Genomic DNA, 26,396 nt, shown 5'->3' with positions numbered 1-26,396 from the left:
CCCGGTTTTTGCCCTTCTTGGTCTATTCCCTGAAGACCTTAAGAGAGCATACTACAGGGATACTGCCACATCGATGTTCATAGCAGCACAACTCACAATAGCTAGACTGTGGAACCAACCCAGATGCCCTTCAATGGATGAATGGATTAAAAAAATGTGGCAGTTATACACCATGGAGTATTACGCAGCTCTAAAAAATGACAAATTCATGGAATTTGCAGGGAAATGGATGGCACTAGAGCAGATTATGCTTAGTGAAGCCAGCCAATCCCTAAAAAACAAATACCAAATGTCTTCTTTGATATAATGAGAGCAACTAAGAATAGAGCAGGGAGGAAGAGCAGGAAGAAAAGATTGATATTAAACAGAGACACGAGATGGGAGGGAAAGAGAGAGAAAAGGGGAATTGCATGGAAATGGAAAGAGACCCTCATTGTTATAAAAAACTACATAAAAGAGGTTGTGAGGGGAATTGAAAGAAAAATCAAGGAGAGAAATGAATTACAGTAGATGGGATAGAGAGAGAAGATGGGAGGGGAGGGGAGGGGGGATAGTAGAGGATAGGAAAGTGTCGCGACCCCTTGCCCGCAAGGAAGACGCAACTCAGGAATCTTCTTTCAGCAGTTTATTCAGGTCCTTGATACTTTTTCTTCTTTCAGCTGTTTATTCAGGCCTTTGTATTGACATGTCTTTTAGCTTCTACTGCTACTCCTACTACTACTTCTACTGCTACTCCTACTGCCACTACTACTACTGCTACTACTACTTCTGCCACTACTACTACTGCCGTGTGCCCCAGCCTTAATAAAGCAGATAAAGCCCCAATGCACAACTGCCACGTGGACTTTTCTCATAGGGTGCCAAGTCACAGCGTGCCAACTCATTCTGATAAGGAGTTGTTTGTCACAGACTACAGGGGAAACCAGCGCCATCTTGTAATGGCGGCCACAGTTCACAGAAACGGCTCACCACAGTTCCCCCTTTTTTGTTTTATTACGACAATACAGGCGAGAGTAGAGGTCCTATCCCACTGTACAGAAGTGGCTGCATAGTATGGCCCAGCCTTAAGGAGGGCCCTTCCCCAAACCTGAGGCCATATCAGCCGACGCCTTTTTTCGTGGGGCGGGGCGTGGACGTCAAACCCGCATGCAATAGGACATGCTCCCCTTGAGGTCCACTCAAGTGGATCACTCAAGTGCAGTGCCTTGCCTGGCATCCTGTATCATGACGATGGTAGACAAAGGGGGACAGCTGAGGCTGTCTTTGTAGTGCAGACAAAATTAAGTTGGCAACACCCTAAGAGAAAGGCACGGACAATAGAGAGGGGGAGAAATTCGGTTGTGACATCTGCCATTGTTAGATAAAGGTCAAGACGTTCCCGTGGAGCACATATGTCATGGCCTTGTGAACTGGCCACTTTGACATGCAGAACAAGGAATTGGGGGCTGGGCCCCGGGGGCCAGGGAAGGCCTGCTATCAGCAAGTTCCCCTCTTTTGTTTATTGCATGTCAAAGGGAATCAAGTAGCCCCTGTCTTAGGTCGTCCACCGCCCCTGCACTGCTTACCCGTCTCTGGGGAGGCCCCACTCCCCTGTCTTAGGTTGCAGTGCAAGCGTGGAAGTTGCCCGTCACTGGGTACTGCAAGATCAGCTCAGCGTGTTGTGGCCAACAGGACATTGTTATGGTAACCGCCTCCATAAACAGGACCCATGACCATCACCATCAAATGGCAGGTGTAGTTGGACTGTAAGATTAGCTAGCAAAGATCCTAGTGCAGAAAGGCAGGGAGGAGAGGTATGCACAAAGGAAAGATATGGTAGAAGTTCCAGCATTAGAAGAGTGACAAAAGAAGGACATGTCGATCCCAGTGCAATGTTATAATAACTTGGGGTGTAACAACCATGTCAAAGGTTTACTGTTTAAGATGCACAAGCCAGACTTGAGGTGAGTTGTCATTTTTTAAAGCAGCAAGAGCTTGGACGAGCATAGCCTTATCCCGAGCATTGCGGGCCTTGAGACCACAGAGAAGCCACAAACAAAGAAACATACCAAAGCAACACATTGTACCAAAAATGTCTATTCCCACCCATTCCTTAAAAAAGGAAAAGGCAGAAGAAATCCAAAGGGTGAATTGTCCCAAAGTCACCGGTATGACACGGGTGTCGTTCAAAACAGCTATCTGAGTCAGTTGAGACTGGATCAAATTTTCTGCCACCATGGACCAATTTTTGGCCAAGTACTCTCCGATGATGCGGGAAGCATTCCTGGAATTATTAAATCTGACAGAGGTTATGCATAAATGTGCATGTTGGTCAACACAACCCAAAAGCACCAAGTCAGCCAATTCTTCTACCTGAGCTTGGAGTAAATCTATTCTTTGGTTGGCAGCTAAAATCCCTGACAAAAGATGTTGGTTAACTTTATTTTGAGAATCGAGTATGGTGGAAGTTTGTTGAATAACCTGATTAATAGTGGCAGCAGTTTGGACCTGATTAAGAGCCTGTTTGCATTCAGCAAGCTGCTCCTTAATCTTCACTTTATCAGTTAAAAGAGCATCCTTTACCAATCTCCATAGAGAGAAAGTAGCAATCGGGACTCTATCTGGACTTTGGTCCCTCAACAACTTTTGGAGATCCTGCTTTACCAAATCCCAATCACTGTTATTAAGAAAGCCTCCCGTCAGAAACCAAGGACAAGCCTGGGCTATAGCTTCAACGAATTCAGTTGCTGTCTTGGTTTTTATTTCTGTTCCTTGTTTGTTTAACAGTTCTTTAACTTCGTTGGCCAGACGAAGTTTCACTGTTGAGTTACCCATGGTACGTACCCTGTCTCTTTAAATTATCTTTGATCCAATCTTCCCCCTTCTCCCTTAGAAGGTGAGCCTTGTCTGCTTACCTCTGTTTTCCGAATCTCGGTAAGGACCTCCAGATGCCAAGTCCGGGTAACGGAAACCGAGTCCGGCGAGAGACGTCGAGGTTAAAAAATAATAAAAAAATCACAGGACACCAACGTTTTTCATCCAGGAGGAGGCATGTGTTTTTTTTTTTTTTTTTTTGCTTTTTATATTTTGGAACAATTTTTGAAAACCTTAGAATCTATAAACAAATTATTATATTTTGAGAAGAAATATCAATGAAAATAAAGTTAAAACCTTTAGATATTTTGGAGAAATAATTATAATAATTTATCATTATATGAGTTTGAACAATAACCTTGAGAAGTAGAAATTACTTGATTGTATTTTTACTTAAAAGCAAATTTATAGTAAACACATTTATCTCAAATATCTGTAACTGAAAAAACAGAGTATCTGATAAATGTAAATATAAAACTTAAATTATAGGTTTTCTGTTGAAGAAAAACAATTAGGCAAATATATATTAACTAATCAATTAGGCATGTGCTAATTAATTTATAGATTAACAAATATAGGTTATCTAAATATCTAAAATATATATATAAAGAATAAGAACATAACTTATAATTGTATTAACTTTATGTAACCACGTGGTCTTAAAATATTTGGATCCATTTTAATTTATTTTTAACTAGGAGTGCACTCTTCTATGTGACGTCACTTGATGTAACTGAAATAAGATCCTTGAGTATACATTTTTATTTTTATAGTTAGCAATGAAAATAAGGATTTTTTGGTCATCACAGGAACTTTGCCGGCTTGTTCCTGTGGCGAGCAAATGCATCCTCATAACCTTCAAAATTAAAAGTAAAATATAAAGAAGCATATTTGATATCTCCCATCAATAGAACATTATTTAGTAACACAACTATAGAGAAAAAGTCAGGTTATTTAACTTAGAACTAGCTTAAATTTAGGACTGTAACATAGAAACCTGTGGAATTAAATTTTGTCTGAAAAAGATATCTTTCATTAGCATTTACAGGTAGGCATTTTTTTGTAAAAAAAATACAGGCTCTGAGCAGCTCCGGTAGAAACCTGAAACACAGCAGTACAGGTTAGTGGCTGGAAAGCGGGACCAGAAGTCCTGTCTGAGTGACTGTGGAAGAACCAATCAGAAGCCCGCAAAAGTGTGGGAGGTGGGACCAGGAAGCAGCTATGCCGGCCAGGCACCCCATGGTTACCATGGTGATGCAAACAACATGGAGTCTGGTGCCCATTTTCAGGGCAAAAGTTCTCCAAGTTTTCTTAGCCGATTGTATTTTGTTTGATTTTGTCTGCATTTTCCCCCGCCTGGTCAAGATCTTACTGCGGTAGCAGCTTGTTCTGTCTCTGCGACCTGCGGTTGCAGTTGTACATCCTGTACTTCCTGGCATTCCACTAGGGAGTCTACAGATAGAAAGGGGTTGGTCCCTGGGAGGTGACGAAGTCGCCCACTCCCCGGGGTACCATTCCGTCCCTGGATTGCCCCATACACCTAGGCTTCCGGGGCCCGGGCCGGGCCCCTGTTTCCGTTTTGAGGGCAGCGGCCAGAACCTGTCCTGTAATATGAGCTCCATCAATATCCTTACAAGCTCGAATCATGTCATCAACACTCTTTGCTCTGGTAGATTTAATGGCATTTTGGCAATAGGAATTTGCATATTTAAGAGCCAATTGCTTAATGACCGGCATGGCTTGTTCCAAGTTAGGGAATATTTTTTCTGCTACCTGTATCAATCAGGCAAGGAAGTCAGAATAAGGCTCAGAGGGTCCTTGAGCAATTTTTGAAATTTTTGTTTTAGCATTTGAAATAGGTAGAGCCTTCCAAGCCTAAATGGCTGCTGTAGCTATCTGAGCATAGACCCCAGGATTATAATTAATTTGTTGATTTATGATAGCATATTGTCCCAAGCCTGTTAACATTTCAAGGTTATGCCGTGGGAAGCCGGCGTCCTGATTGACTCGGGCTAGCTCTCGACACCTCTCTTGATTTTCACTTTTCCACAACAAAAAATCCCCTCCGGACAACACAGCCATGCAAAGCTGTTGCCAGTCACTAGGTGTCAGCTGATTGGCAGAGAAAGACTCGAAGAGAGTCAATGTAAAGGGGGCATGGGATCCGTAATTAGTAACTGCCTCCTTTAGTTGTTTAATATCCTTAAAGGCTAAAGGAACATGTACTCTGGCCGGCTGTCCATCGGCATCCAAGTTTTCAATTACTGGGAAGTTTGGGCCGTCTTAGGCTGCCACTGAACACCCCCCAGCCTTCTGGGGTTGTCCTTGTCCCAATCGAGGTTATAAGGAGGGAGCGTGACAGCGATCGGGGCTGTAGGTGCTTTAAATCTTGACTTTTTCAATCGACCCTCCAGTTCCTCTATCTCCCTTTCCAATTCTTCCTCCTGCCAGCTGTTACCATGGAGCCCAGTTAGTAACTCCCTTATCTTAGAAATGTAGTCAGCACTGTGAAGCCCAGCTCAAGGCCAGAGGCCTTGTTACATATTTTTGTGAAAAACTAGTAAGGGAGTGTCCAGTGCCTGGAATGCTGATTTTTTTAGACAGTAGCCAAATAAAACAGGGCAACATGAAAATAGGAAGTTTATCTACATTAAACCTTTTTGTAGAGATTCTTTTGCTGAAAGTCCTAAAATAAGCCATGGTGAATATTCTGGAGAAGGTCAATTAAGACTTTTCTGTGGGCCTGATAGGGAGGGGGAAGATGAGAAGGAGGGGTTGAGAGCGGCTAGGGTGGATCTAATTCCTCAGAACTGTCCGAGCTACTTGTGTCCTTGGGAGTTTTTAACTCAGTCAAGTCCGGATAGAGCCTTCTCCTCTGTTTAACTTCAGACTCCCTTATCTGTTCACCACTCTTACTCCTAAGACTTTCTGTTACCTCGCTATGTGACCCCTCCGATTTTTCTTCATGCAATTGCTCAAGAACGGCCTGACCCTCGCTCACAGCTTTCTGGCATTTACCATCCATTATACACCCCCTCACTAATTTCCAAAGCGGAATGGTACCGCCCCTTAAAGTTCCTTGTTTGTAAGCGAAATCCAGATCTTTCCCTAATTTGTCCCAACTGGGAATCGTGAGACTCCCTGAAAAAGCAAACCAAGGAGCTACAGAGTCAGTCTCTTCTAAAAACCCCTGTAATGTGCACTGCTTCACTTTAAGTCCCTTAGAACGCAGTAACCCGTCCAAGGCCAGCAAAATTGGGCTTGAGGGAGTAGCACCCATACTGTTCCAAGCAGTATAAAGAAAGTGAAAATACAAAACTCCGCTCTCTCTTTATCTACAGAGGAGCATCTTATTTATTTATTTATTTTTTCCCCGCTCTCTCTTTATCTACAGAGGACACAACAACAAAAGAAACACAAAAAACAAAAGCGAAATGACACAACAAAAGAAACACAGAAAACAAAAGTGAAAGTACACAGTGCAGCTGCAATAAATATGAGGCTCTCTCTTTCTTTGTAGAGGAGCTGACACCGCTTTGGACGCGGATCCCACTTACTGGGACTATCTCTGCTTTGATCGCAGATCCCACTTACCTGGGACTAACCGGTGCACCACCCCTGACTGACTGAAAGTTCTGGTTCCCGGGTTTCGGCGCCACTTGTCGCGACCCCTTGCCCGCAAGGAAGACGCAACTCAGGAATCTTCTTTCAGCAGTTTATTCAGGTCCTTGATACTTTTTCTTCTTTCAGCTGTTTATTCAGGCCTTTGTATTGACATGTCTTTTAGCTTCTACTGCTACTCCTACTACTACTTCTACTGCTACTCCTACTGCCACTACTACTACTGCTACTACTACTGCCACTACTACTACTGCCGTGTGCCCCAGCCTTAATAAAGCAGATAAAGCCCCAATGCACAACTGCCACGTGGACTTTTCTCATAGGGTGCCAAGTCACAGCGTGCCAACTCATTCTGATAAGGAGTTGTTTGTCACAGACTACAGGGGAAACCAGCGCCATCTTGTAATGGCGGCCACAGTTCACAGAAACGGCTCACCACAGGAAAGGAGGCAGAATACAACAGTTACTAATAGGGCATTATGTAAAAAGGTGAATGTGTAACTGATGTGATTCTGCAATCTGTATTTGGGGTAAAAATGGGAGCTCATAACTCACTTGAAACTAATGTCTGAAATATGATATGTCAAGAGCCAATAAAAAAAAACCAACCAATAAAAAAAATTAAAAAGAAAAAATTAAAAAAAAGAAAAAATAAACATTTCAGTAGTGAGTGAAATAAGTAAAAAATCCAGAAATATAACATATTGCATGTTTCCCTTCACATGTGGAATCTGGCAGGGGAGGTGACATAAAAGTAACAGGAAGACTATTATACAAGAAGAAAGGGATCATGGGAGAAGGAGGAGAGATTGTTAGGGTAATGAAAAGTCTTTTAGGACATAATGTAAAACTGATATATTAATATTTAAGTCTGATGTTTTAATCTGTATTTTCATTTCCATTTATACATTATTTTATGTCTCTTTTTCCATTCTTTCTTTACTTCTCTCAGAGTATTTTTATTATTTATTGTGCTATTATTTCTTTTTCTTGGAAATGGAGTTTTGAACTTGTCCTTTAAGTGATACCTTCCTTAAACAATAATACTATCATTAGGAGAAATGAGAGTTAAGTTGAACACAGTCATTCTACATAGAATCTATATACTCCATATAATTTCCTTGTGCAGTATGGAAAAGTTAATCATTGAAGTTTTGTTTTATCAAATATCTTGAAGAAAATTTTATTGTGCTTCTAAGATTATCACAAAGTTAAAAAAATCAACCATATGGAATGTTAGAAAGATATTTGCAAATCATGTATCTGATATTTATATCCATAAAAGATGGAGAAATATTAAAATCAATAATTACAACATAAATAACCTGATTAAAAATGAGCAAAGGTTTGGAACAGACATTTCTCTCATAAATGTAAGTAAATGACCAAAAAGCACATAAAAATGATGCTCTTTAGGTATCATGGAATGCAAGTCAAGACCATAGTAAGCTACAATCCTTTTCACTAGGATGACTACAATAAAAGAAAAGGTGATAATAAATGCTAACAATGATATGGAGAAATTGGAACTCTTATATTGCTTGTATGCTGTAAAAAATTTTGCATCTACTTTGGAAAATAGTTTGGTAGATCTTAATACATATAAAATTATTATATGACCTAACAGTTCTATAACTAGAAATTAACAGAAGACATGAATACTTATGTTCATACAAATTGTGCACATTGTTCATAATAATCAAAACTGGAAACAGAAACCTTTATAAACTGATGAATTGATAAATTACTTTGAATATTTCCAACCACACAATGTTATTCAACAATAAAAAACAATGAAGGCTGACCCTTGGCAAAGCATGATGAAACTAACAGCACTAGTGAAAGAAACAATTGAAAAAGACAATAATTTTTATCATCTTTTTATGTGAAATATTTAGAATAGGATGTTCTATAGAAACAAAAAATAAATGGAGTTTGCCTAGTCTAGGAGGCAATAAGAAATGACTTCAATGCATTGTCACATTTCTTTTGATGTGATAAAATTTTCAAAAATCATAGTATTTAAGAGTTTTATAACTATGGAAACATCAAATGTATTTGAATTTTAATTCACACTTTAAAGAGATAAATGGTATATTGTGTGTTATAAGTCATTAAAATCTGTGAAAATATTAACACTGATGAACTCTAGATATGGCAGAGGTTGGGAAGGGAAGGGAGGGGGCATGGGGTTATTCATGATGGTGAAATGTGATAATCATTATTATCCAAAGTGCAGGTATGAAGACATGACTTGGTGTGAATACACTATGTATGCAACCAGAGATATAAAAAGTTGTGCTCTATATGTGTAATAAGAATTGTAATGAATTCCGCTGTCATATATAAATAGATAAATTAATTAAATATTGCCCTCCTGAAAATGGGCTAAAATTTATACTCATTAATGAGAAGAGAGTCCCTCTATGAATATTACCCAATGTCAAAGTTGTTGTACTCACAAAGGGTCATTAATGACCATCCTCAAGGCCTTGAGAAGATCTGCACTTGTCAGTGTTCTGTATTCCAATCTAATAGCTGCTCCCTTGGTCTTCACATAAGCAATGTTATCAGGTTGATCTGCAAACAAAGGAATGCCCACCATAGGGATCCCATGGTAAATTCCCTCATAGATGCCATTGGCTCCACCATGAGTTATAAAAGCTTTTATTTTTGGATGACCTAGGATTGATTTAATGTCAGAAAAATTATTAATTTAAATCTTAGAAAGAAAATGAGAAATGTGTATTAGAAGACATTAAAGGATCAGTGTGTATTTTAGGTGACAAATTATTGTAAACATGACAGTGCATTGTTTTTTTCATATCTCAGAGGAACAAGCACCTACGTCCACTAGAGTGCTAACCGAAAACTACATGAAAGAGAGAGTACATGACTTGAGACTTGAATATTGAATACAACATTAATAGGTAGAAAAAAATAGAATATTTTAAGTAAACCAATCAACATGCACTTATGGAAAATAAAATAATGAAGGACATGTTAGCATACTATCTCATTAAAAAAACTGAAATCGCTAAGTTTACTATGTAGCATGTCCAAAGCAACAGGGAATAGGATGGTGATGGTACTGAATTCAGAAAAACAAGAGAGCCTACACTTCATTACAAAATGTGTTTGCACTTCATAATGAAGATTGTACATTAATATCTAGAGAAAATAAACAGTCACTGTTCATAAAAAAAAGTCCTGGCTGCCATTTTAAAAGGTATTTGAAATACACCTGCAGGAGAGGAAAGAATAAGTGAAAGACAAACAACAACACAGAAAGACAATCCAGGAACTGAGTGAAAAATTCTTGCAGAGGTAATTGCACCAGAAATAGAGATAACTTTGATTCTATATATAATGACTGTGTATATTAAAATTGCAACTTTTTGCTTTGTTTTTTTCAAACCATCCCTGGGTCTGGAAAATAATTAAAAAGAAGTTGAACATTGTGTTTGATTTTTTTAAGTAACAAGTATTTGATAAAATGTTTTCTGTTGAATTGTAAGCATCCAGATTTATGGTACTCATGCTTTTAGGACTTATCTCAGAGTCTTACCAAGAAGGTCATTCTGGGGGATCCAGTTGTATATTTGAGTGTTGGGTCCTAATTTATCTGGCTTCTTGCCTTGATATCTCCAGATGACCTGCTTGGTAAAGAATGTACCTTATTCTATGATTTCAAGTTTAATGTTATAGCATATTTGCATTCTAAAAATTTAAGAGATCATCTAGTTCAACATTTAAGACATAAGGAAATAAGTAAAATTTTAAGTAATGAAAATTACTAAAATACAAACTAAAAACACCATTTTTATTTTGTTTCATGCATTTTATCCTAGATTTCATTTTCCAAGTTAATATCATTATGTTTATTTCTTGTGAGTGACAGGACATATATTGTTTAAAATGCTTATTTCAGTTTACATTGTTTTTTATAGACAAGAGCAAACCAATGCAGTCAGCTACTGTTAGAAATAAATGAACACTAACTAGGAATTACATGTAACTTGTTTTAGACTTCAATTTATTAAACACTACCTATAAGAAACCTTTTATTGGTACTTATGGATCTTAACCCACACTTCTATCAATATTGGTGAATTTTGAAATTCTTTAAGTATTAAAAGGAGAACCCATTTGCAACTTACAAATAACTACATGGATATTGAAATAAAGTTCAAAATTGTGAGGGTGCTAAATGTTTTAAAACTGTGTGTTATCATTTAATGATGCAGTACAAATTTTGTTGGTAGTCATATATATCTAAGATGTTTTCATGTCTAAGAACAAAATAAGGGGCTGACTCTGGAAATTAAAAGCAATCTTCATGAACTGGAGTATAATTTCTAAGTGCTTATCTTCTATATGCAATGGGAGCAGCAAAGTAAATTTAGGTCTACAGAAGGAAAAATAATTGGGGGATTAGGAGAATCCTATATCAGATAGGAAACTGCAAAGCCGATAGAAAACACTCAAAGACCACAAGAGTGGTTATGTTAGAAATTGTGGTATTAAAGCATTTTATGGATGTGGGAATTTTGAATGTCAACCCATGACAGGCTTGCTTCTGCTTGACTCTTCCTTATACTCTCTTCTTTCTTCTTAAAAGGTATTAATCTGATGTTTTAGAAGAAAAGTCCTTTGAGGTACATTTATAATGCACTTCAAAGGCAGAACTAATCTCTGCACTTTCTCCAATTGTCAGACATTGTAAGGATCTTGTCAGCTAGTGAAAGCTGTTTTTTTCTTTTTCTACAAATACATGTGACTGAGTGGGAATTTGGCCCAATGATTTGGTTAGCCTTTCTCCTCAAAACTCCAGGAACAGTTTGTTAAATAAATTTATACTTTTTTAATGGGGAGGGGATGTATTTTGGATTTACAGTTTCAGAAGTTCAGTCCTTATGTGGCAGACTCCATTGTACTTGGCCAAAGATTAAGTAGAATATCATGGCAAGAATCCTATTTTTAAATGAGGGTAACCAAGGAATAAGGGATTGCCTTGGGTATCTAAAATCATGGTAAATTTCAGCCTTCTTCAATACCTGCTTAGCATTATTGTGGTGGTCCAGTTATGAGTTAACTTTTTATAGCTTTCTGATAACATTGGCTGTGTATATAGTACCCTCAGGGATCCTGCAGGGAAAAGGAAGTAGTAGCGGAGAAGAATGTGGAATCTGGGTAAATAAATGTCTGTGATACCCTTCCAATTAAAATGGACCTGTAAAATATATTCTTTATGATCACAATGTTAATATTATCATGAATTAAACACTCTCTACATTTTAGAATTACCACACATATTGTTGTTTAAATCATGGTTTCTGAGATGAACTACAGAGATATCACAATAGGTTATGTTTCACAAAGAATGCTTCATTAAGAAAACCCTTTATAAAATTAACAGACTTTTTTTTTTTACATATTTGGCCACTAAGAGGGCAGTTTTACTTACCTTTTGTGGAATCTGTGCAAGGGCAAATGCAATTATATTGGCTTTCTCTTCTGGCATGTTAGAAACCATGGACCCCAGAGAAAACACCACAATACCATTTTATCCAGAACTCTGTACAAATTCTTCCATTTCCTTTGAATAAAACATTTATTTGCTCCATCAAAAAAGATGAAAAGAGAGTGGACAGGACATCAGATTAGAGGAAGGCTGCCTTTCTAGTTGCTCCAAGGATCAAAATATAAGCAGTGGGAATACTGCTTCTTAGTGAGGTGGTTGAAAGATGGATTTCACTAAAATTCAATACTGGACAGTCAGAGTGTCTCAGAGACTCAGAAGCTTGGGTTCATTAAACAAAGAAGACTACATTGATACCAAACTGTTTGTGCAAGCAACTACAGCAGTAATAATGGTGCTGTCAACCAAAGAGAAATAAAAAATGCATGGAGAAACAAAGTGTACATATTTGTTATGAAAAAAACAAACCTGAGATCAGAGAATCAAAATAAACTTAGATGTTTCAGAGACTCCAGTGGGCACTGGTGATTGAAAAGTGCTGTTTATTTACTGTCTTAGGAGAGATGAGGTGGATTCATCTTGAGGTGGCCTTGCTCCAGTCTCTGTTACCAGAACTGGGAGATCTGAGTAAACACTACTGTACTGCCTACTGTGTGACCTAGAGTATACCTAGCTAAATGGGAGTGAAAGAGGCATAGATAAGATTTTTACCCCAGGGGATTCAAGCCAGAAAAGCAAAGGGGGAGCACAACTTGCTTTTTCTTTGAGCTGGTGGCTCTTGTGACCAGCTGAAGTGAGTGAGAATCTGAACAGGCACTTATGGAAACACTCAGGGACTCAGCCTAGGAAAGCTTTGCAGGTGGACAGCAAAATATGTGGAAGATCAGCTCCCCCATGAAATGAGTAGAATTCTTAGGAGGCTTCTGAGATTCAGACCCCCCTTTACAGATATAAGCAACTGCCAGGCCCTAGGTGTGTGTCCATCCAATTTCTTCACAGTATATACCAAACAAAACCCCTGAGGTCTAATTAGACCTAAGTTTCCTCCATCAGAACTCATCTCATAGAATACTGCAGCAACCCCACCCCAGGAGTGCTTAGATCTGGTCTGTGCACACAAATCTCCAACTGACACTTGTTCCCATTCCAACCAACGTCATACTGGTAAGTAGAGAAGCTGAGAATTTTTTCAAACACCATCAGTCTTAGGCCATTCCAAGTGGTAGCTCAGAGAGAAACACAAAAAGAAAAAAGAGGAAGGTGATAATAAATCCAACCTTTGCTCTTAGTCTCAAGACATAGCTAAAGAAGAAATGAAATGAAAAACTGTTGAGTATAGTCAGTAACCATCCATTCTGACAATTTTGGCTACCTCAGTGGAAATGAGTCTTTCATTTTTAATTAAGAATATTTTTACTTTTTCTTATTTTTTCTGTATGTTTGTGTATTGTAACATTCTTTCTTTTTTTTTAGCCTTAGCATTTTTTAAATGTAGTTATTTTTCCTTGTTTTGTCTTTTGAGGGTTAGGTTTTTTTGGTCTGTATATATTTGTTTTGTTTTGTATTGTTTTGATTTGTTTCTTTCTTTATCTCTCTTTTATACTACTGGTTATAGCAAAAATCTATTCTCTTTTTCTCTCTCCATTTATTTGTTTCTCCTATTGTGTCCTCCATCATTATAACTATCACCTGCTATCTCTGCTGCGTTCTCTCTCTTCACTTTTTAAAATTTTAACCTTTATTTGACTATCTTCCTATATCACATTATTTCCTCTTACTGACTGTGATTTTACCATTTTTAAACTAATTGGTTTATGAAACTCTTGATCCCACCATTAATGTTGTTGCAATTATTACTTCTGTGGATGATGTAGTTGACAGCTGTTTCTTGTTTAAATGTTAGATTTCGTTTATATTCATGCACTGCTTTGTTGTTGGCAATTGCTGACCAACTTTTCTGTTTTTTTTTTTTTTTTGTAGCAATTAACATTTTAGAAGTCCTTGTAGAATCCAGGTATTTATTTTAATGCTGTATATTATTGTATCAATTATTATTTATTTCCCCCTTTTCTGTGAGCAGCTGGAAATCTATAGTGACTCTACATGTTCACAGGGTAGAAAAGTCCACTGTTGGAATAAGTTCAACCAAAATATAGTTCATCTTGTTCAACATGAAAACTAGTGGCATTCAATCACTAACTATACTTTAATACATAGAACAGAAGAGATAAAAACTCAAACTAATGAAAAGGCCTCAAATAGAAATAGTTGGGGATGGGTTCATGGCTTCCCCCTATGGAAATCCACTGCCACAGGAAAAATAGGAGAATTAATTCAAAGGCTGTGAATACCATACTTATAAGGAGTCTTAATCCAGATCATGCCAGGACACTTTGGAAAGTAAATAGTATGTCTTAAAAAAAGTGGAAGACGGCTGGAATTGTGACTCAGTGGTAGAGTGCTTGCCTCATACATGTGAGGAACTGGGCTTGATTTCCAGTGCCACATAAAAAACATAAAATAAATAAAATAAAGATATTGTGTCCATCTATAACTCTTAAAAAAAAACATGGATTAGAAATCCCTCTTAACAGATGCATAAAACCCAACACAAGACTAATTAGGTAGATATCCAGATACAGAGGGACATATACACAAAAAGAAAACCTTATACACAGGACCAAAAAAGAATCTTTCTACAGCACATTATAATTAAAATGCCTAACAGAAAAAAAGTATAGAATTTTAAAAGCCTTAAGAGAAAATTGTCAGATCACATTTAGAGGCAATCCAATAAGAAGCACTTCTCATTTCTCAGCACAAACTCTCAAAGCTAGGAGATAACTTGGAAAAATAAGTTCCAAGTCATGAAAGAAATTAACTGTAAAGCAAGATTGCTATATCCAGAAAAGCTATCTTTCAAAATCAAGTATGAAATAGAATCCTTCCAAGATAAGGAAAAAAAAAAACAAAATAATTCATAACAACTAAACCAGAACATATTTAATGAAAGAATCCATGTAGAACAAATAAAAAACAAACTCTGAAGTTTACAAATAAACAAATCTTATTGGAAGAGTAGCTAAGCAAATGAAAAATAGGACCAATTTAAACATAAATGAATCAAAATTTCAGGAATTAATAAATGTCTCTTTGTAATGACATTGAATGTAAATCATCTCAATTCTTCATTTAAAACATATAGTCTGGAAGAATGAATTATAAAACAAGACCCAATAATATGTTCATAAAAGACACACCTTACAGCTAAAGACAGTCATAGGCTAAAAGCAAAAATATAAAAATTGAAACATAATGCAAATAGAATCAGAAAATAATCGGGATTATCTACTCTTATATCTGACAAACAGACTTCAAACCAAAATGAATCAGAAGAGACAAAGTTGGTCACTTCATACTGGTAAAATTAATAATCCAACAAGAAGATATAATAATTATCAATATTTAAGTCATAAACATGGATCCAACTAATTACATAAGAGACACTAGTCAAATTGAAGCCTCAGAGAGATGTGAGTAAAATAATACTTGGTAACTTGGTAATTTCAACACAATTCTCTTATCTTCTGATCGGTCATCCAGACATAGAACCAGTAAGAATTTTTTGGACCTGAAAAATATTATAAGTCAAATGAACTTATAGATATCTATAGAACATTTTATTCAACAGCATCTGAATACACTTTCTTCTCAGCATCTCAAGAAAACCTTCTCCAAAACAGACAATATTTAAGGCCACAAAGCATCTCTCATCAAATACAAAACAATTGGTATTACTCATTATATTCTACCAGATCATAATTGGATGAAATTAGAAATCAACATGACAGAACCATACAAAAATTATATGAACAGATGGAGATTGGACAATCTCTATTGTATAAAAATTGATTATAGAAGAAATTAAGGGAGAAATTTAAGAATTCTTAGACTCAAGGGAGAATAGTAGTACAACATATCAGAACCTCTGGGGCAGAATGAAGGAATTTCTAAGAGAAAAGTTTATAGCTACGAGTGCCTGCATAATAAAATCATAAAGATCCCACATAAAAAACCTAATTTCTCATTTCAAGGTCCTTCAAAAAAAGGACAAACAAATTCCAAAACCAGTAAAATAGCAACAAGGAAAGATAAATAAATAAAAGACAGAAAAACAGGAAGAAAAGAAGTCAAATTATTAGTTTATAGATGATATGATCCTATATATAGAAGAGCCAAGGCACTCCACCAAAAGACTGACAGTGCTAATAAACAAATTTGACAAAGTACCTGGTTACAAAATCAACATACAAAAATCAATTGCTTTCCCATATACCAACATTGAATCTGCAGAGAAAAAAATTAAGAGAATTATTTCATTCACAGTAGCCTCAAAACAAACAACAACAACAACAACAAAAGTCTAGGAATAAATGTAACAAAAAGTTAAATTACCTCTAAAATTGAAGATTGAAATTAGAGAAGACAGAAAATAAAATGGAAAGATCCCTCATGTTCATGGATAGATAGAATTAATATTGTTAGAATCACCAACAATCCAAAGCATTATACAGATTAAATATAATCCTCATGAAAATATCAATGGTATTCTTCACAGAACTAGAAAAGATAATCCTAATATTCATCTTGAAGAATAAAAGACCCATAATAGTCAAATCAATTCTAAACTCAAAAAGCAATGCTGGAGGCATCACAATATCTGATGTTAAATTATACTACAGAGCTATAGTAACAAAAACTATGTGGTACTGACATGAATAAGACATATTGACCAGTAGTATGGAATAGAAAACACAGAGAAAACCACACACATGATGTTGGAGAAAAGAGTGCCTTTTAAATAAATGATGCTGGGAAAATTGCAGAAAAATGAAACTATACCCTTATCTCTTAACCTGCACAAAAATCAACTCAAAATGGATCAAAAAACTAGAAATAAGAACCAATACTATACAACATCTAGGAGAAATGTAGGGTCAAAACTCCAGCATATAGGCACAGGCAATGACTTTCTCAAATAGAGCCCCTAAAAGGTCAGGAAATAATTCCAAGAGTAGATAAATTGGAGGGCATTAAATTAAAAAGATTCTGAACTGCAAAGGAAACAATTAGAATTGAGAAGAGATATCTTATGAAATGGAAGAAAATCTTTGCAAAACACCTTTTGCTAAATGATTAATATTTAGAATATATAAATTCCAAAAACTTTACACCAAAAAAATCAAACAACCCAAATAATCAAAGAGAAAATGAATTAAAAAGATGCTTCTCAGAAGAATAAGTATAAAGAGCCAACAAAAATATAGAAACAAATTGTTTTCAATATCATTAGAAACAAGGGAAATGAAAACTGCACTGAGATTTTATCTTTCACCAGTCAGAATAATAGTCATTGAGAATAAAAAGAATAATAAAAACTGGAGAGGATATGGAGAAAAAACTTTTAGCACTATTTGAGGAATTGTAAATGAGTACAACCACTATGGAAATTGGTATAGGTATTTTTCAAAAGAGTAAGCATGTAAATATCATATCACCCAGGTATACCATTTTCAGTATTTATCCTAAAGAATTAAAGTGATACATGCATATATAACAGTGATACATGCATACCCATTTTATAGCAGTACAACTCATAATACACAAACTATGGAACCCATCCTAGGTGGCTGCCAATGGATGACTGAATAATGAAAATGTGGTATATATACACAATGGAGTTTTATTCAGCCAAAATAATAAATAAAGTTATGTCATTTTACAAAAATGAATGAAATTAGACTCTATTACATTAAATAAGTCAAACTCAGAAAGTCATGGGTGTCGCAGTCTGGCTGGGCACAATTCAGGAGCCACTTGTCAAAAGAAACTAACTTTATTTTTAGAACTACACACACCAAACAAAACAGCTCCTCAGGAAAAAACCCTCAGAGCCCAACTGCCACCACCGGCTTCCCACAAGTCTCTCCCCCAACACCAGCCTCTCCACCTCCCACAATCCTCCTGCTCTTGAGGCCGATTGGCTGGGTTGCATGGGCAGAGCCAAAGAAGTCCCCCAATGAGCAGCTCCATGGTCTGAAAGGGCAGGGAAACAGCCCAATGAACATCACCGCAGAGGAGCCAATCAGCTAGATGTTGCTGGGGCCGCTGTGAGCCAATCATCAGACGGCAGCTGGAAGTTTGCTCGCAGCTGGAAGTTTGCTGGGGCCCCTTTGGCTGTGGCTCTCAACATCTCCCCCTCTCTGTTTAAACAGCAAGCATGTGGCTTAGGGACCTTGCCTGTGCCTGCCTTAGGTTGTCCAATACTACATATGGTCCTTACCCGTCATCAGATGAGCTGACCTCAGGGCATCAGCCTCCTGTCTTAGGTTGGTACCATTGTAATTGGATCTTACCCGTCATTGACTACCGGTCCAGTGTACAGCCACACCTGTGGAGAGGTCTTTGTACCAGCGAGGGGGGGGGGGTGAGGTTCTTTGCCTCACCTCTGTTGTCCCCCAAATTTTAGCTGAATGATCATAACAAGCAGAAGGGAGGGAGATACACCAAGCCAACTGACTGCTCCTTTTGGAAAAATTGTACCACCGATGACATCATCAGCAAAAATACCCCAACACTACCACAAGTCGCTGCACCAATACATGGGTTGTATATTTTCTCTCATATTTGCAAGCTAGAGAGGAAAAGGGAAAAAATAATGGTGGATCTCCTGAAAATCAAAGGGAGATCAATGGAGAAAAGGACCAATGGGAGGGAGGTGGGAAGGGAAGGAAAATTTCTGGGAAGTTTTATTGGCCAGATTGTACTGTTATATTGTGTACATGTATGAATATGTATCATCAAATCTCATCATTATGTACAACTTAAATGAACCAATAAAAATGTAGAAAAAGCAAAGAAATTATTGGTATGTAAAATAAGAGGAAAGCATGAATTATTAGAATTTGTGAGTTATGGATATTCTTAAATTGACCCAGTCACTCATTTTCTTTGGAAAGAGATGTGTATTATGACATAGAAGGCTCCATTAGGCTTACTTGTGGAAATATGTGTGTGTGTGTGTGTGTGTGTGTGTGTTTGTGTGTGTAAGAAATGATATAGAGCCATTAAATAGATGATGTTAGATCAAAAGATGATATTCAAAATTATTGTATGTAAATACTTAATTCATAATTTTATTTATTACTAATGTTAATTTTTTTTGTTAAACACTATAGCTAGTATTTGGTTATAATTCTTATTGTTACAGTACTTCACTTGATTTTATTCCAGGCAGGTTATCTGGATGATTTTTTAGTTTGGAATTATTAGTACTTCTGTCCTTGTGAGCCCAGAAGAAAAGTTACCTGTGCATCGGATTTTTGTATATTTTTATGTTTCCTATCTCTATAGTATTTCATTCATTACTTTACAATTTGTGAGAATGTCCCAAGTTTTCCTCTAAAATAGCTCATAAAAACTGGAGATTAACAATAACTAGCATTCAGAAGGTTAATATTATGGTTTGGACTTTCTTTTACATAATTCTAGGGATCCTAACAATCCTTTACATGTCCAGAACTATACTGATCCATAATCAGCATTTTCACTTCATTTGAATTATATATATATATATATATATATTTCAGTAATCATATCTTTGGGTTATTTACATGTCTCATATTTTGCCCTGAAAGTTTTTAATGATATTGTAGTTCTATGAGAATGAACTATGTATCAGTGGCTGTGAAGAATCCTTATTTTCACCTCATTATGAACCATGAGCTCTTGCACCACAGTGGGACTTCCTCTAGACCTTTTATAGAACAGGTCAACTTGTTGAGTAGCTCATTCACATATAGTGGACATTGCACTACTCCTAGGAACTTGTGACACATCCAGTTATTTTGTGATTCCAGTAACCCAGAGCAACGTGTACAGTAATATATTCAATATATTTTCTCCCTGCTCAAAATGTTCTTCAACTTGTGTTGTACAAAGATTTTCTCACTACTGCTGTTTTATAAATATATGCTTTTAAAAAACCAATTAATCCCTGACATAGACAGGTAACAGTCTTTCTGCAACATTATTTTTAAAGAAAAAACAAATTAATCATACCAAAATTTGGAAGAGCATGAAAAAAATATGTAATGTTTAAGAAGATTGCCAAAATGATCTTTGGTTCATTTAGAGATACTGTTGGTTCAAAATTTGAATTGTTTCATTGTGGTCTTTTTTTCTGTTCATGTAAGTACATGAGTAGATATATGCACATATATAATGTAAATGGAAGATTAAAATTCTTTTGTATATCTTTTCTTCTCACAAAATAATGATATTAATATAGTCAGTATTTTGTCTTTTTGTCTCCAACTAAACTTGTGCTATGACTTAATGTAGTGAAGCATTATATTGTAAAGTAATTGTACTGGGTAAGGTGGTATACGCCTGTAATCCCAGCAGGTCAGGAGGTTGAGGAGGGTCTCAAGTTTAAAGCCAGCCTCAGCTACAGCGAAGCACTAATCAACTCAGTGAGACCCTGTCTCTCAGTAAAATGCAAACTAGGGCTGGGGATGTGTCTCAGTAGTTGAGTGCACATGAGTTCAATCCATAGTACCAAAAGAGAGATAAAAATAAATATAATAAGTAAATAAAGTGATTGTGATGGTGTGGTATGTACCAGAATAAGTTTTAAAATCATTACTTAATGTATTACATCACTTAATGTGTTAATTAATTAATGTAAGACATTTTTGCAATATGCATTCTATAAGTAACTGTCATGAACACAGATTACATTCATTTGATTTTTTGTTTGTATAATTACAATGGGTATACTGTGAAACCCAAGGCTATTTGCATTGTCAAAAGTATTGGTACATTTGGCTCTTTGTCATTTTGACAAATTTCTGTATTTAAACAATACAGAAATTGTCTGAGAATCTAATTATTAATGGAAAAGCAAGTAATTTGGGGGAGCATTACTTTATATAATCAAGATCAAGAAGACAGTGTTTCTAATATTGGCCTGTATTCTAATCTTGTTTATTCTATTAAATAACACCTGCTTCTATTATTCCTTATCATGATCACACAGCTATCTACATTGTCATTGTCTTCCTCCTCTCTCTGTTGTCTTTCCCCTTTTATTGACAAGGTCTCTTTCTCCTACTGTGAATGGGGAAATCTCTCAAGATCAGAGGTTAATGGCTTAAAACTTACAATAACTCTGTCCTAGTTTTTAGTCATAACTTTCGCTAACTTTTTGGTTTTCTGTTTGTATTGTATGGAACTTATCACAAATAACAAAATAATTCTATTAGATTAACATTAATCAGGGACGAGAGGTGGGAAGGAATGGGGGAGAGAAGAGAAATTGCATAGAAATGGAAAGAGACCCTCATTGATATACAATATTACATATAAGAGGATGTGAGGGGAAAAGAAAAAAAACAACAAGGGAGAGAAATGAATTACAGTAGATAGGGTAGAGAGAGAAGATGGGAATGGAGGGGAGCGGGGATAGTAGAGGATAGGAAAGGTAGCAGAATACAACAGTCAACTAGTATGGCAATATGTAAAAACGCAGATGTGTAACTGATGTGATTCTGCAATCTGTATACTGGGTAAAACTGGGAGTTCATAACCCACTTGAATCAAATGCATGTATGAAATATGATATGTCAAGAGCTTTGTAATGTTTTGAACAACCAATAATTAAAAAAAAAGAAAATGAGGCTTGAGTAAGATCTCAATGTGTTGGTGCCTTTAACAGGTAGGGAAAAAGCCACTCTTTAGAGATCACATAGTAATATGGCAAGTAATGTTTTCTTCTAAGCATGTATATATTTAAAATGTTTTAGACTCTTCTGTTTCCTCCTATGAAATATTATCCTATTTTCTAACAGAATTATTTTGTAATTATAAACTAAAGGGCTGTGATCAGAAATAAATGACAAGAAAACTTAGATCATCATTATGTTTGCAGTATATATTTCCTATGTTCATTCTGTCGGGAAGCTGTGATGTTGAGACCTGAGTTTTCTAAGGGAGTTTTCCTGAGGTGTCCTTTAAGTTTGGCTTATGGCAGAAAGCTCTCTCAAGCTAAACAACCCTATCATGGTCTAGGATGTAGTATTTTGAGTTCTCAGGTGAGTTGTTCAAATGCTGGAGTGAAGTCAAGTAAAGGCCACACATTTATATCATGGAGAAAAGCAATTCCTTTAAAGCTAAAAGGTTGTGAAGAGCTTGAACACTTAAAATATAATTTTAGCAATTCCACTTACTGATTTGATTGCCAAAACTCACGCATTTACCTTTAAGCAAATTGATGGAATATCTGTTCTCTAGGTCTTTGGTTGAAAATACAGTGTTGATTTTTCAGAAATTTAGTTTTTGTTATATATGAAATCGTATCCACTGTGCCTGGAACACATTACCTAATTAATATTATTGGTAATAGAGCTATCATACCAGACTGGGCTGTCAACATTTACAAGAGAAAATCTATGGTAGTTTGTTTCAGCCATATTGTGAGTTTCTATCTCTCAATTTGAATATAATCCAAATTCATGTACACAGCAATGTTTAGGGTATGTGAAAATGAATTAAATGTAAAAATTTCCAAATATTACTATTTCCAAGTATTAATCCTACCTTTTTGGTATAGTTAGGGTCTTTAAAAGTAGATAACACAGTTCAGTTTTTCAGATGGAAAAATAGTTTTATAGAAACACAAAAGGAATAATTACAATAGTGAATATTGCTATGGATCCTATGTTTGTACCAAGGACATTGTGTATCAGTATTATTTACATTTTCCAGGTAACACAAATGATATTTGACTCTTAATAGATAAAGAAGCATAGTCACAAGTAAGAACAACCTCATCCATGTTTACATCATTTGTTATCTGCAGTCTTGCAACAACTTCCCGAGTGGTTCCTCTGCATTGTCTTTCCCCCTAAAATCCAACTTGGTGACTGCATTTTGAGATTTTTCAAAATGGAAATTTTATTCACATTTCTCTTATGCTTAACTCCTTTCATTGGCTACCCAATGTACTTCACAGATATTTTAAACTCCTACTAATTATCCCACTTTCACTTACCTCTCTAGCATCATCTGCACTTTGCTGAGCCTTCTCCTGCTGAACTACTCTTGAAGTTCTTGAGAGTTTCCCTTACTATTGTATGTGCTTTTCCTTTTGTATCTCCCTCTCTCCCTCAACCTCTTTTCCTATCCTGTGGATTCTTTAGAATTCACCTTAGTTATCAAGAATTTTAGGATTTATTTTATGATCTTTGCTGGAGGTTTCATTAGTATTGTATAATTTCCTTATGATAACACACACAAATTTATTACTTGTTACAGTCTCTGTACCCAGCTTGAATGTAAGGTCTCGATGATGCAGAAACTGTGCCAACTTTATATCTCTCTATATCCAGCACTTATCTCTGGTATATGACATTTACTTAATAAATATTCTTTCTATTTATTAGAATAAATGATTGATTATTTATTATGTAATACATAATGAAGGCCTTAATTTTCCTGACTATTTTCAAAGGATACACAATATCCTACTTTCTTTTGTGACAATATGAAATGCCATTACATGTGATGACATAGAATTTTCTGAGTCTATAATTGGAAGAACTCTTTATCTTGTTTTTCACATCTCTGAGTTAAACACTCTGAGTTAAGAATGCAGAGTCATTTCTACCAAAAATGTTAATCAAGCAGAACAAAACAAACAAGAGAAGATTTACCTTAGGGAGGGGTTTGGCAGGTTTACAGTGGAGTCCTCCCCAAAGTCAAAATTTGGTAAGAGTGGACGAGGAAATTCTAAATCCCAATAGGTTCTAATGAGCCAAAAATCAGCTTTCCCCATTGTCTCATATATTGTAGTGGGTCTCCCTGAATGGAGAAAAGAGAAGAAAAGAAAATGAGAGACATGTATCTTGAATGCTTGATATATTTGCCTTGAAATGAGTTGGATTTGTGTAGGCAAGATGTTCAAATGCACTTGTGTATGTGTGTGTTCCTGTGTTTGCATACTACAATTGATATGTTTTTTAGGGCACATTTTTGCATACTATATTTGATACATTTTACATATGTTAATATGTACATAAACTAGTTGTGTGAGTACTTTCTAGTATTCCATTTGTATATTTACAATCAGAAATAATTAAATTATTAACCTAAGCCTCCATAGAAGTAAACATGCATTTTATATTATTTTCTTTCTAAAACTACAAAAGTAACCTAAATTTTTAGAATTTCTGTGAGATCCATTAATAATCAGTGCTCCCATAACTGTAGAGATAACTTTTCTAGGAGTAGTCAGTCTAATTCTTACAATTGAGCAAACCATTTCCTTGATCCGTGATTCTTCAAGTGATCTGTAATGATTTATTGAGTATACCTGAATTCCTAATGACCTCTACTGCATTTGCTTCATATTAAGAGATTAACAGTATTAAGTTATATATATATATATATATATATGTAAAAGCCAGAAAGTTTACACAAATATTAAAATAGAGATTGGTTCTCATGCTTAATTTAGTTCATATTGTCTTAAATGGTAAATGCAATTTAAAAAATATAGACTAATAAGGTGTGGTTTTACTCTACACCAAGGTTTTAACACATGATTAATTTGTTTTTATCAAAGGAATATGAAATATAAGGTATCACAATTTATAACTTTCTGTGCCGGAGATAGAGACACTGTTAACTATGAAAGAATCTTCACAGCAATGCAAATAAATATTTTTTTTAAATTTCTAACTGAGGAAACAAAGCTATTGAAAAGTAAACAATTTCCTCCATGGTACATATATATGGTTGTGCTAGTAATACATGTGTATGTTATTAATCTATATGCCTATCATCATTAAAACTTTTAGTGAGATTAATAATTAGTCATTAATAATGACTGTCCTTAAAGAGGAAAATAATAGTAAAATGCATATGTAATTGCTCAGAGAAATCTTCCATGATTCAATTTGCATTTTGAATAAGTAATTGCCACTGGTTTCTAACTGGCCCTATAATATAAGGATCCTTTTTTTTATTGGTGAGACTACTTGTTCATCTTATATTTTCATTCCATCCTTTTACTTACAGAAAAGAAAATTCTTCTGATTTTATATTCATGCAAGCTCAGCTTCAAAGTCACAGGAAATTTAGGGTTTCAAAATACTAATTAAAGAACCAGCTTACCTAGAACTTCACTGTAAAACTGATTCCATTTCTTCACATCAAGTGATTGAAACCAAAAATCAAAATAAAGCATATACATTGTGTTTTTAATCCGATCCATGAATGTCATTTGAGCACTTAATTCAGACATAATAATGGGCACGTAGGAAGGAGGGAAAGTAAGTCCCCCACTATACTTTTCATACGTATAGCCAAGAGTAAAGTGGAGAGTGTATACAAATGGTATTTTAAGTAGCTCAGCAAGCAGCTCACTACAGGGACCAACTGCATCTGCAAGAACCACATCAAATTTTGATTCATGTAGTTTCATCATAAGTTTCTTGTTTAAAACTACATTTCTGCAGAGTTGTTCAATTGTATCAGAATATTCCTTGGAAACTTTTTGCCATAATGAAAAAAATCCCCAAAAGTCATCTTTTGGAATATCATAAATTAACTCATGGATCCATTTGGAGAAACGTTCTTCCAAATATTGTTCACTTGAAGGTGCAGGGTAAACCTCAAAATTAATAGCAGATGTTGAGTTGGGATTAATAAGAATGGAAGCTGTTGATGTCAGAACAGTCACCTCATGACCTCTCTGGAGAAGTTCATCCAGGATTGTCTTTATGTTGATCCAATGGCTGTATTCTGTGGGCCACACCAGCACTTTTCCACAGCTTCCCAAACTACAGTAACACATCAGTTGTGTCAGCAGAAGAACTAAGTTCCTTTTCACAGACATATTGGTGCAAAGCAATGCTTCTTTTACGTTAGAAGCTCTTCTTTTCTTTAATTTCTCATGCTTATATGTCTCAGGATAAATCAATCCAAAGTTAAAGTATAACTCCTGCACTTCAAAGTACATTTGTACAGGCTGATCATGTGGATGATAGGAGAACAAACACAAGGTAGAGTACCTCAAGGTTATAAAAGTTTGTATTCCCTAGAGTGTTCATCTGTCCTGTGGTGCCTCTCTTGCTTTCTCTCTCTCCCTCTTTTCTTCCAGATGCTCACATAAGCTGAGTTTGGCTTTTCTTTGCTGAGCCCTTCTCTCAAGATGTGCTACTTCATCTTAGACTCAGAGCAATGGGGTTAGCCATCAATGGAGTGAGACCTTTGAATCCTTAAGCTCAAATAAACTTTTTCTCCTCTAAGTTGTTCTTACCATTTTTGGTCACAGTGATGAAAAAGATGACTAAAATAATCACTCCTCTCAATATTG

The 26,396-nt window shown here is 35.8% G+C and overlaps 1 pseudogene; it reads right to left on the bottom strand.

The window, feature by feature from the left end:
- The window catches only part of LOC144257232 (UDP-glucuronosyltransferase 2B31-like), a 34,705-nt pseudogene extending 8,789 nt beyond the window's left edge, over positions 1–25,916 (bottom strand).
- Between the last annotated feature and the right edge of the window lie 480 nt (positions 25,917–26,396).

The sequence above is a fragment of the Urocitellus parryii genome, chromosome 10 (genome assembly GCF_045843805.1).
Source record: "Urocitellus parryii isolate mUroPar1 chromosome 10, mUroPar1.hap1, whole genome shotgun sequence".
Taxonomy (NCBI): Eukaryota; Metazoa; Chordata; class Mammalia; order Rodentia; family Sciuridae; genus Urocitellus; species Urocitellus parryii.
This window is presented reverse-complemented; position numbering and strand designations above follow the sequence as displayed.